This window comes from Malania oleifera, chromosome 1, assembly GCF_029873635.1.
Source record: "Malania oleifera isolate guangnan ecotype guangnan chromosome 1, ASM2987363v1, whole genome shotgun sequence".
NCBI classification, from domain to species: Eukaryota; Viridiplantae; Streptophyta; class Magnoliopsida; order Santalales; family Ximeniaceae; genus Malania; species Malania oleifera.
Genome location: NC_080417.1, coordinates 144887022 through 144900082, shown reverse-complemented (window position 1 = coordinate 144900082; position 13061 = coordinate 144887022).

The following is a 13061-nucleotide window of genomic DNA, read 5'->3' as shown; positions in this document are numbered from 1 at the left end:
ACGGGGTCCTAGTCATCGTCGTCATCATTTTGACGTAGGTAATTTTCTAATTGGGTTTTCTAAGCCCTACTCCAAAGTGAGAGTGGGGTTTGGAAAATTTGGCAATTTGGGTATATTTGCGGGTATTATTATTTATTTGAGAATTATGACCCTAGGAAATATTTAAATAAGTATTTTTTTTATGATTAATTTAATGGAACTAGGGTTTTTGAACCAAGGTCCGGGTGACTGCCATAGGTATTTTTCGGAGTCCCTATTGGCGTAGTTCAAGAAACAAGGTAAGGGGAAAAATATATATTAAATCATAATTTTTATGAATTAAATGAAAACAATTTGTGTTATATGTACGTGTAAATTTTTCAGTATGGATTTAAAATGCCAACCATTTAAATTATGTTTTTTCGAATTTAGAACTGTTTATTAGATACATATATGTGAAATTGAACTGATGGAAGTGAAATATTTTTCAAAATAATTATGCAAGAAATTAAAAGTATTTTTCTAGTATATGAATGTTAATTGTGGGGTGGCTTATTTTAAAATAATGTATGAATTTTACTGCTAAATTGTGTGGCTTGAGTAAATAGGAATGCTGTGTGGAAATATGTTATATGTATGAGATGCATGATATACAAGGAATGAACTGAGTATGAAAATGTTAAATGCACTATGTTGCTTGTGTGTGTTAATGCAATCATGTAAACAGCTGAAATATGTTAGGTAAAACAGCTGAAATATGCTGGGTAAAATAGTTGAAAGTGGCTAGGTAAATGTATGACAGCTGAAATACGCTGGGTAAAACAGCTGAAATATACTAGGTAAAACAGATGAAAGTGGCTGGGTAAATGTGTAACAGCTGAAAAATATTGGGTAAAACAGTTGAAAGCTGCTGGGTAAATGTATGACTGCTGAAAAATGCTGGATAAATGTATGACAGTTGAAAGATGCTGGGTAAAACAGCAGAAAGATGTTGGGTCTAAAATGAAAAAGGAAATGAATGAAATGGAAATGAAATATGAAATGTAAACAATGTAAAATGGGAAAGAGTCACTTAAAGTGAAATGCAATGCAATGTTAAGCCATGAATATGAGCAGATGTGTATGATTGAATAATGATAGAAAGAATGATGCATTATGATATTAGAAGTATGTATGTACATAGAACATGTTACGATTGGGTGAGGCGTACCTTTCGCCTGAGGGCTTGCTGAGTAAGGCAAGTTCACTAGTAGCTACAGATGTCGCAGTAGCTGTATAACGTACTATGGCAGAGGGAACCTGCTTGTATGGGCGGGTAGATTTCCCTATCCTTAGAGTGTGAGTGCGGGATCAATTTATCACTTGAGGGCTTGCTAAGTAAGGTGAGTGCCCTGGTATGCTTTAGCTGCTACCTTTGGGTTGCCTAAATATCAGAGGAGAGGGGTGCTACTTGTATGGGCGGGTAATCACCCCTATCCTCCGGTAATCTCGTGGATTAAACATTTGCATGTGTTTGATTAGGTTCACGGAATGATTTCAGAAATTATGTTAACGATTTTCAAATGTTAAATAATATGTTATTATATAGACTCATGTTGGCCACACACTGTTTTAATATATTGTTTCTTCCCTTTCTGAGATGTGTTTCACCCGAATATGAACTAATCTTTTTCAGGACCTCCACAAGATCGAGCTTAGAGAGCTCGAGCTATTATAGCACCTTTGAGGAAAAGGGTATAATTTTGATGTTTTTGGGAATGTAAATATTTTATATATTATGTAAAGTCTTCTAAGTGATGGATGGTTGTGGAACATACTAATATTTGGGGATTATTTTTTGGAGATATGTATTTATGTGAATACAGGTGGATGTATGATGTATGTTAGAATGTAGATGGATGTAGAAAACTCTGGTGTTGTATTTATTGAAAGATTTTAGTTATGTTTTTCGCTGCATAAATGATATTATAATGTGGATTATTAGGTAAATGAGTTGATTAGTAGCACTCCGGGCCTACTTAGGGGGTCTAGGTGTTTCACTACCCATGATCTTGAATTTGCTGCAGTGGTACACACATTGAAAATTTGGAGGCATTATCTGTACGGTGAGCAGTGTGATATTTTCTCCGACCACAAGAACTTAAAGTATTTCTTCACCCAAAAGGAATTGAATATGAGACAGAGAAGGCAGTTAGAGTTAATTAAAGATTTTGATTGTAGTATTAGTTACCACCCAGGGAAAGCAAACATGGTTGCTGATGCACTGAGCAAGAAATCTGGGGAATCAGTGTTATCAACTATGGAGATCCAACGTCCGATCATGATGGATCTAGAGAGACTCGGCATTGAATTAATAGAGAGTAATACTCCAGTATGTATCGCCAATCTAGTGGTGCAGCCTACGCTGCAAGAAAGAATTAAAGCCCCTCAGAAAGAAGACCCAGAATTAGTAGAGGTGATGGATAGAGTGCAGAGTGGTCAGGGAGAGGAATTTTACATTTCAGATGACGGAGCTTTGTGGTTCCATTCCAGATTATGTGTTCCTTCTGATGCTAACATCAGGAAGACTATTTTAGAGGAGGCTCACAGATCCCTGTATACGGTTCATCTCGGCAGTATGAAAATTTATAGGGATCTGCGAGAGTTTTATTGGTGGAGTGGTATGAAGAGAGAAATTACCGAATATGTAGCCCAGTGCTTGACGTGCCAACAGGTAAAAGCTGAGCACCAGAGGCCAGTAGGTCAATTGCAGTCGTAATTTATCTCAGAGTGGAAGTGGGATCATATATTCATGGACTTCGTTTCAGGGCCGCTGTCGACATCGCATTGCTAGAATGCGATTTGGGTGATAGTAGATCGGTTGACTAAGACCACCCATTTTCTTTTTATTAAGATCATCTATTCTCAAAGCCGTTTAGCAGAGATTTACGTCCAGGAGATAGTTCGTTCTCATGGAGTGCCAGTATCTATAGTGTCAGATTGAGGCCCACGTTTCACGTCATGGTTCTGGAGAAGCTTACAGGAAGCTTTAGGGTCTCAACTATCTTTCAGCACGATATTCATTCCTCAGTCAGATGGGCAGACTAAGAGGACGATACAGATACTAGAAGATATGCTCCGAGCGTATGTATTAGACTTTTGGGGTAATTGGACTCAGTTCATGCCATTGTTAGAATTCGCGTATAATAACAGTTACCAGTCCAGCATTGGCATGGCACTGTTTGAGGCTTTGTACAGTAGAAGATGTCAATCTCCTTTGTATTGGGATAAGATGGGTGAACGGTGAGTTATGAGGCCAGAGCTGGTACAACAAGCGTACAAAAAAGTTTGACTAATCAGGGAAAGATTCAGTGCAGCTCAGAGTCGACAGAAGAGTTATGCCGATAATCGCTGCAAGAATTTGGAGTTCGATGTGGGTGATCACGTATTTTTAAAGATAGCTCCGTTAAAAGGAGTCATGAGGTTTGGTAGGAAGGGTAAACTTAGTCCTAGGTTTATTGGTCCGTTTGAGATTTTAGAGAAAGTGGGACCAGTGGCCTACAGGCTAGCTTTGCCACGTACACTATCCAGGATGCACGATGTATTCCTCGTATCTATGTTGAGGAAATACGTCCTAGATCCTTCTCATATCATCAATTATAGTGAATTGGAGCTCAGTGATTCGCTAGTCTATGAGGAGGTACCCGTGCAGATTCTGGACAGAAGAGAACAGGAACTACGTAGTAAAAAGATTCCTCTAGTAAAAGTTTTATGGAGGAATCATGTGATAGAAGAGGCTTCTTGGGAGCTCGAGGAGCAAATTAGACCGAAATACCCGCAACTATTCCAAGAAGTTTAAATGTAATTAGAAAATGTAAGCAAATAGGTAGTTTTTTTTTGCAGGTACATGTAATACTTTAGATAGTAAGGGGTATTTTAGTTTTGGGGGAAATTTTCTTTTGGTATATGTAATCTCCCAGGACTTGAAATGTAACCACGGTATTCCTCCGCCATAAGTGAGGGTAAGTAATAAAATAAGTAGACCATTTTTCCTAAAAAGGGATGATGAATTACATGAATAGTAAATTTCGAGGACGGAATTTTATAAGGAGAGGAGAATGTGACAACCCGAATAATAATGGGATTTAAATAATAAAGAAGAAGGGAAATGGAAATAGTAATAGAAGGAGGAAGTTAACTTGCGTTCGTCAACGACACTGCACTTTGGAAGGAATAACCGAGAGAAATTATCAGAACCTCGTCGACGAACACAAGGGATTCATTGACGAGGGTATAAGAGGGCCTCGTCGATGAAGCCGAATTTCATCGATGAGGAAATATCGAGAGAGGTTTTGGACAGTCTGAATTTGGTCGACGAGGAATGGGTTTCATCGATGAAATTATTAAAGGACTCGTCGACGAGATGACGTGGCTTGTCGATGAATCCAGCCCTATAAATAGTAAAAAACTTGAATTTTTGATGAAATTCAGCGCAGAACTCCCTCTCTCTCCTCCTTTTGGCTCCCTCTCCTTCTTTCTTAGATTTCGGGCCAGATTTATGCCGGTTCGACGATCTGAAGTCACTACGATGCTCCTGGAGAAGTTCTTTCCATATTTGCCGGAGCAGATCGTCAATAGAGCTAAGTTGAAATACGTCCCTGGGTTGAGGTAAGGCTTTTTATGTCGAATTTGGTCCTGACATAGTTGTAGGAAATGATATTTACAAAGAAATATTGATATTTAATTCTGAGGGTTGTCGTTTTTAGGGCATTGATCAGGAAACCCTACGGGTGTTAGACCAAGATTTTTAGGGGCTTTCTTAGTAACTAGGTAAGGGAATAAATTAAAGTAGTTATTTTTCATGCAAATTATTATTATGTATAAGTAAATTTATTTTCAGAAAAGCATGTATTATATATGTATATTGTAAAGGAAATGCACGTTTAGGAAAATACTGCTATTATGCTGAAATGTATATATATGTATGAGATACTAGAAATTATGATTTTAGAATATGAAGTATGATTTTATACGGTAAATGTGTGGTATGAATATTATTTTACGTGAAATGTATTACGATATGACAATGATGTGAATGAAGTATGTTTTAAGAAATTATGAAAGAATATAGTACATTATGATGTTGAAAATACATGATAAATTGATTATTTTCAAAATGATATGCATATATGGAATGATTTCGGTGTGAGGCCGTATTTATGTATGATTTTGGCGCGAGGTCGTATTTATGTATGATTCTGACACAAGGCCGTATTTATGAAATGTTTGGCGCGAGGCTGTATTTATGAAATGATCGGCATGAGGCCATATTTATGAAATGTTTGGCGCGAGGCTGTAATTATGAAATGATGAAAAATTCTATAATATCATGTATTATATGTTATTAGAACTCGGATGTTAGTTTAGTTCAGTTTAGGAGCACGGTACCGTAGCTATATAGATCAAATATCTATGTTCAGACTTGTGCTAACCACCCCACGAAAGGGTGGGAGATGGATAGTTAATATGGCTTTCAGTAGAGTGTGGACGTCCACCTGGCAGTCCGGACCAAGGTATGGCGGGCCCATTGTACTTATAAACATTTTTTACTCGGCAGTGGTCGGCCAGCCATTGTCGGGTCCCGCCTTCGGGCTGCACAACCCGTCATGGGGGGTAATACATGACATCAGCTAGCTATTCATCTTGGGTATGTTTTCAGTATTATCAGTTATAACAAATGTTTTATGTACGATATGATTTATTAGCAAATATGAAAGTATATGACTATTCGGTACGATTTGATGAATGTTTACAAAAATATGAAATGTACTGTATATGTATTGCCTTAAATGTTCATGTTACCACACAGCCATATTTAGTTTATTTTCCCTTACTGAGAAGTGTCTCACCCCCGAACTTAATTAATTTTTCAGGAGACCCTAAGAGACCGGCGGGTCGTGGCCGCCGTTGAGTGAGTTGAGCTTCCTTGCTAGAAGGGTAAGCATTGATCTAGGATCAGGAGATTTTTGTTGTATGATCCTAAGGTTATTTTGATATCTTGGAGGTTGTATATAAATACAGTATTTTGGTGATGCAGTAGACTCTGGTATTAAGATTTTTGAGGTCGTTAAAATAAACATCTCTGATACCATATGTTAATATGACCTGACCCGAAGTGCGGCACCGGGTGATAAGCTCATCCAGAATCACAATACTCATGCAGCGGAATACATATCATAACTGAGCCTAATATACAATCCCAACCAAATACAATACAATACCAGAGTACTACCCATCCATACATACACATATACAACTCCAAGAATCCACCCAAATATGCGAGGGAATTTCATAAATCACATTTCCCAACTCAAAACATTTACCCTGTCTATCAGGGTACCAGCTCCCCTTTATCTCAGAGCTCTCTTTACTGATCTATCTTGATTTCCTTGAATATTTATATTTTGGGCGAGACACCTCTCAGTAAGATAGAATAAATTATTTATAGTGTATGGCACATGAATTTTTATATATTATACACATCCATTTAAATAAGTATTTTAGCTTGGAAATATATGCATTTTCATTTTCGCAAATCTTATTCATGTGCTTTCAAATCTCATATCATATATACTCATTTATTCTCATTTCATTTACATACTTTCTCATTCCTCATAATCATGTTCGTATTCTTTCATATTCCATATTATTCACATGTCATAGCCTATGGGTGTCCACCAGCATATAGCATGTCGCGTCTGTAACCCACGACTTGTCATGCCCCGAACCCGAAAATGGGACCCAGGGGTGAATTTAGTAACCTAATCTGTCTCTGTATCAATTTAAAACATACATGATACCACATACAAGGAGGGTCTGACCCCGTGGGGTGAACGAATGCCCTATACACATACATACAATTCTCCATACTCATCAAAATACGCAGCGGAAAACGGTCTTTCTTTTCATCAAACTGTACCATACCAGAGTCTATACCACACAACATTATACATACCTACAAATACCATACATACTATGGGCGTCTACAAATCCATCACGACAACCCGTTTACAAAACTCGTACCTATCAAGCACTAGTAGTAGCTAAACCACACCCCGCTTCCGAATGCTAGGATGCTAGTTTCGGCTACCCGAAGGACCTGAAAAACATTTGAATACATTCGGGGTGAGACACCTCTTAGTAAGGGACAAAACAGGTTATATCAGTGTGTGGCATACCAGTGTCATTTTCATACTTCATAACACATACATACGATACAGTTTGAAACAATACGTACAGTTTCAAAACAATTTCCATACAGTTCCACAAAATCCATTCCAGTTCATACCATACTCAAATACATACATACATACATATGGTCAGTGTCGTCACACTACTCACAACTACACAAGGTCACCTAGTCTCACAGCGGTTATGTTCCAACACATTAAACTACGAAGGTTTCCGACTCAAGCCCAATAGTGAATCCATTGCTACATACGCAACTACACAAGGTCACCTGGTCTAACCCCGATTATGTTTCCATATGCAAACTACGCTGCGTCAACCTAGGCCCACTATGGTCCGTTGCTACATTTGGTGACCAGCCGAATCATACTGGTGATATTTCGCACCTCGGATATAGAACCGGCCACTCTTACCCACAGTAGTTAACCGTTACAAGGCACAGCATACGGTAGTTAGCCACCCCTAACTGTTACAGCGTATGGTAGTTAGCCGCCCCTAGCCGTTTCAGCGTACCGTAGTTAGCCGCCCCTAGATGATTTTCACAAAACCTAGAATCATTTTGGAACTCACGTTCCTATACATTTCAGCGTACAATAATTAGCCGCCCCATAGCTGTTTTCACAAATACCTGGAACATTTACATACATCCATACAAACATACCACACTTGTTTAGTTTACGGCAAATCCTATCGTTTACAGTTTCAAATATACAGTTTATGCAAATATAAATTACGGTCATCTCAATAATACAGTTTTAAAGCAAACAAACAGTTTTCCAAACAAACAAGAGATGATACCTGAAATCCCCAATTCTTCCTGAAAACTGTAACCCGAAAATCCCGTATTTTTACCTGATAGATTTCCCCAAATAAGTAGCCAAAACATACATATGATCGTAGCCTATAGGCCTACCGATCCTGATTTCAAAAATGGACTGATATAAACAAAATCCCCTTACCTCAACCCGAAACCAAATCACGAACTCTACGGCCCTCAAAACTATGAACCGAGACTCCGAAATCTACAAACCACAATACTAAACATGCTTATAATCCATACTACTACACATAATCTGAATCAGAAATGAAAACCGAGCCTTACCTCGATTTTGGCCCGAAACCCAAAAATCTTCAAAACGAGATTCTGATCAGCAGAAGTTGTAGAGAATCCTTCCACGATTCTCGTGGTAACCTCGGATTTTTGATTCTATCAATGACCGGTGAGGAACTCTAGAGAGAGAGTAGAGAGAGTTTAGAGAGAGAGAGTTGAGAGAGAGATATGAGATTTCTTAATGAAGAAGAAAGAGAAAATTCCTTTTATACCCCTTTGACCCGACCGGTTTTCATTGACGAAATGTGCCTTCGTAGACGAAAATTCAAGGATTTTGTCGAGAATGTCGGCAGCCCCGTCGACGAAGTCTGATATTTAAAATTTCCCTGACCTCTCGGCTTCTCCTCATCAACGAACCTCTGAATTTCGTCAACGAAAAGTCTTCTACCTTCGTCATCGAAATCTATAGAAATCCATTTTATATTTTCCGGGTTCTTACTCGACTGTTCATTTCTCATATCAATTTCACATTCTTTCATTTCCCATATTCACATTCACATTTTCTAACCCATGGGTATCCACCAGCCTATAGCACGATGCGTCTGTAACCCATGGCTATTCATTTTACTTTTCACTTTTCATAACATTTCTAGCTCATGAGCATCCACCAATATATAATACACGTTGTGTCTGTAGCTCATGGCTGCCCTGAGGATATTCACATCGTTATGTATTCAACCCACATGACCGGGTTGTGCAGCTAGAAAGCTAGACCTAGCCGCGGTTGGCCTACCTGGTTAGATCAAAACAGGGAATGCGTCTGTAGTATGATTGGCCTACCTAATCCTGGTCTGGACCCCAAAGGGTAACACAAACCCTCTCAGGACCAATCGACTGTCTCGTCACACGCTGTACCAAACGTGTGGTTTCACTAAAACAATGCTAGCAACGATATTGTGCTCTGTATACTATGGTCCATCAGGGTTCTGTTTCATTTTCATCATATTAGGACACATTTCATCTCACATCAGTATATAACTCTATTCAATATTTCTGTATAAAACATCTTTGTACAAACATATCTTTATTTCATGTATATCATCCTTTCAGTAAGACATATATGTATAACACATTTTATCATTTTTCTGTGTAAACATATATGTATATCACCATTCATCATCATTTTCCCAGTAAAACATATTTATATTCACATTTTATCATATCTCTGCAAAAACCATATCTATATAAATCTCATATTTGAATAAAACATATCAAAGTTTCTCATATATTCATATCCATATAAAATACTCAGTATATCTCACATTATCATTTCTATATAAAAACATAATCATAATACATATACACATTCAATTTTATCACATTCCCAGTATAAAACAGTAATTTCATTATTCCTCATGCCACACAGTTTTTAACTGATAATCATAATATATTATTCACAAGGAAAATATCCATATCTTAATTTCCAAAACTACTTACCATATTCACATTTCACATATTTTAATCAATCATTTAATTCCCCAAAAACTACTATTATAATTTATTCCCCTTACCTGACTTACTGAGATGCCTCCTAAAATTCCTAATTCCACACCCGCAGCATTCAGAGCTCAAAACCCTAAAATAACATTTCCCGAGTTCAATCAACACAACCCCATAATTACAATTATCTTAATATTCTTAGGCTCACATTCTCCCATTAACTGGTTAAACTTTAAAAACGAGGGTTCAATCCACTTTCCATATTCAAATTTAATTTCTATCATATTTAAAAATACCAATATGATCAAATCCCCGCAATTTAATCTAATTTCAAAATATTCCCCAAAAATATGATATAATCAAATACTCCAATTTAATAATCACATATTATAATTTAACTGGTTGAATTTTTAAAATAATTAACATAATTTGTACTTCTCACATTAGCCTTGAAGTGGTGCCTAGGATACCCAAATCAAAAATTTGCTCCTACTAACATGATGAGGATCGAACTTAGGACCTTGTGGTGGTGTCCGATCATCAATTTGGTTGGAGATTTGAAAGAAATTGAGAGAGAGAGAGAGAGAGAGAGATTACCTTATCTCAAGAGTGGTGCCTATGATGCTCCTACGACAAATCTATTTCGGTTAAAATGTCGGTGGCAGAGAATGGAACCTAGGGGTATTTTTCGTTCCCCGATCAGCACATGTTTGGCCTAGAAAATCGAGGAGAGAAAGTGAGTTGGCGGAGGAGAGAGATGAGAGAGAGAGGTGGCAACTTTTGCCTCTGCAATCCAATTTTGATTTGGAATGCTTACTAAGGAACCATCCTATTCCTTTAACATATATATATAAACACATTACTTTATCCTTATATATTTTTGCATATATATATATATATATATATATATATAACCATCATATTATTTAATTTAATTAATTTAATTTAATAATGTTTAATTAATTAATAATTAATAATTATTTTATTATTTTTTTTACACTTCTATGCATAAAATTTTCTAGGGCGTTACATTAGGAATATGTCGAACCTTCTCCAATAAGCAAATAGACCAATTAGGCAACAATATCCGAACGATTCCTATACCCACAATAAACAAGGTTGTACCATCAGCTAAATACATCTTACCAAAATCTCTTGCAACATAGTTCTGTATGATTTCTTGGTGTGGAGTGGTATGAAATGAAGCTCTTGAGCCCAAAACCCAATCATCAAGTGGACTGTCTACTACAAGAAGTAATGCATCCTGTACCTTTTCTATTACAGCATTAGCAAAATCATCTTCATTCTTCTTCTTAAGACTTTTGCATTGCCTCCTAAAGTGACCTGTTTTCCCACAGTTTCAACATTGTATTTGTTGACCTGATATAGATTTACTTTTGTTCCGATTAGAATTTCTGGATTTTGATCTACCCCAATTTGAATTTCTGTCATTACCTTTACCTCTTGTCTCAAGGTTTAAGATAGAAGCAGATCCTGAGGTTTCACCTGCATCTTTTCTGCGAATCTCCTTAGCCAGAATTAAATCTCGTATGTCATTGTACTTTTGTTTTTCTTTTCCCGTAGAACTTTTTACTACCATCTTCATTGCGTTCTAACTGTTTGTTAAGGAAGCCAAAACGATCAGTGCATGGATCTCATCATCAAAATCAATTTCTACAGACGACAATTGATTTGTAATAGTGTTAAACTCATTCAGATATTGTGCTACTAATGCATTCTCTACCATCTTCAAATTAAACAGTTTCTTCATCAGATGCACCTTGTTGTTTGTTGACGAATTTTCATACATACTAGACAAAACTTTTATCAGATCTACTGTGGTCTTCTCCTTTACAACATTGTGTGCAACAGACCTAGACAAAGTTAACCTGATAACTCCTAGCACCTGTCTATCAAGAAGAGTCCATTCCTCATCCTTCATAGTCGCAGGTTTTTTCCCTAGAAACGACAGATGCTACTTCTTCACATAAAGAAAATCCTCTATTTGCATCCTCCAGAATCCAAAGTTTGTGCCATCGAACTTTTCTATTCTAAGCGCCTTTTATGCTTCCTCTGCCATTGCTCCCACTCAAACATAATCTTAGGCTCTGATACCAGTTGTAGGGAAATTATTAGGAAATTTCTAAAAAAATTTGTGAGAAACAAAATAGAGAAAAACACACGCCAAAATAATCACACGCATAAGAAAATATTTACGTGGTTTAGTAATTTTGTCTGCATACACAGAGTTGCAAGAATTTCACTATTATCAAGGAAAAAATACAGAGTGCGGCAATATAGTTTTTTCTCTCTCTCAAAATTGCGTCAATCCATTTGAACCCTAATCACCAAAAACAACGGTTTTTATATCCTGTGCACAGGATTCACAATGGGCTGCCAAATGGGCCAAAAAAATTTTCTTCTGCTCCATGGACTAGGCCTCATAAGAAAAAAATCTCCACTTAAAAAATCATGCAATATTATTTTGGGTCTAGACATCATCCGAATCAAACACAACTATGCTTCGCAAAGCCCAACAATATTTCTCCTTTTATGGGAACAAGAAGCCGACATCATGGTTTTGGACAAGCGAATTCACTGTAGCGTCGGATTGTTGTTTGTCGCTCTTTGTGGAACATTGGGCTTTCATGAGCAGGTTGTATGCAGTGACTTCAGCAGAAGCTTTGTGGCTCGCCATTCTTATTTGCACCATCGCCTTTGGTTCTCTCCTGTTCCACCTTCTGCTCATTTGATATGTTTTAATTCAAAAAAACAGATAATAATACGATTTTTTGGGTGAGTACATGTGGTTTTACAGGTGAAAACACACATACACATACAATAATTTTCTCTAACATGCACTGCACCCGAGTTGGAAATAACATCAAATGATTATACGTAATTGACCCTAGTGCATTTTTTTACTTCAAATAAGTAGAAACCAAATTATGTTAGTATTTTTCATTAATTTTTCAGAAATGAAAAGTATCTGAGTTTAATGGCTACTGATATGTAGTATGTCCGAACATACAACAACATGCAAGACAAGAATAGCAAACAATATTGAAAGCAATATTACATAAATTAAAATTTTTACCATATAAGTAAGAAGACATTTCTTAACATGAAGTAATGTTATAAAATTATGAGGGTCAAAACTATCTTAAAGAAAATTTTAATAAGAGTTAGAAAGCTAAGTTGATCACTGAATTTTTTAAATGGGTTTTATGTTGATTCTTCTTGTGTCTTTTAAGGAAGTGGGAGGATTTCTTATGCTCCTCCTCGTACTTCTTCTTCTTCTTCT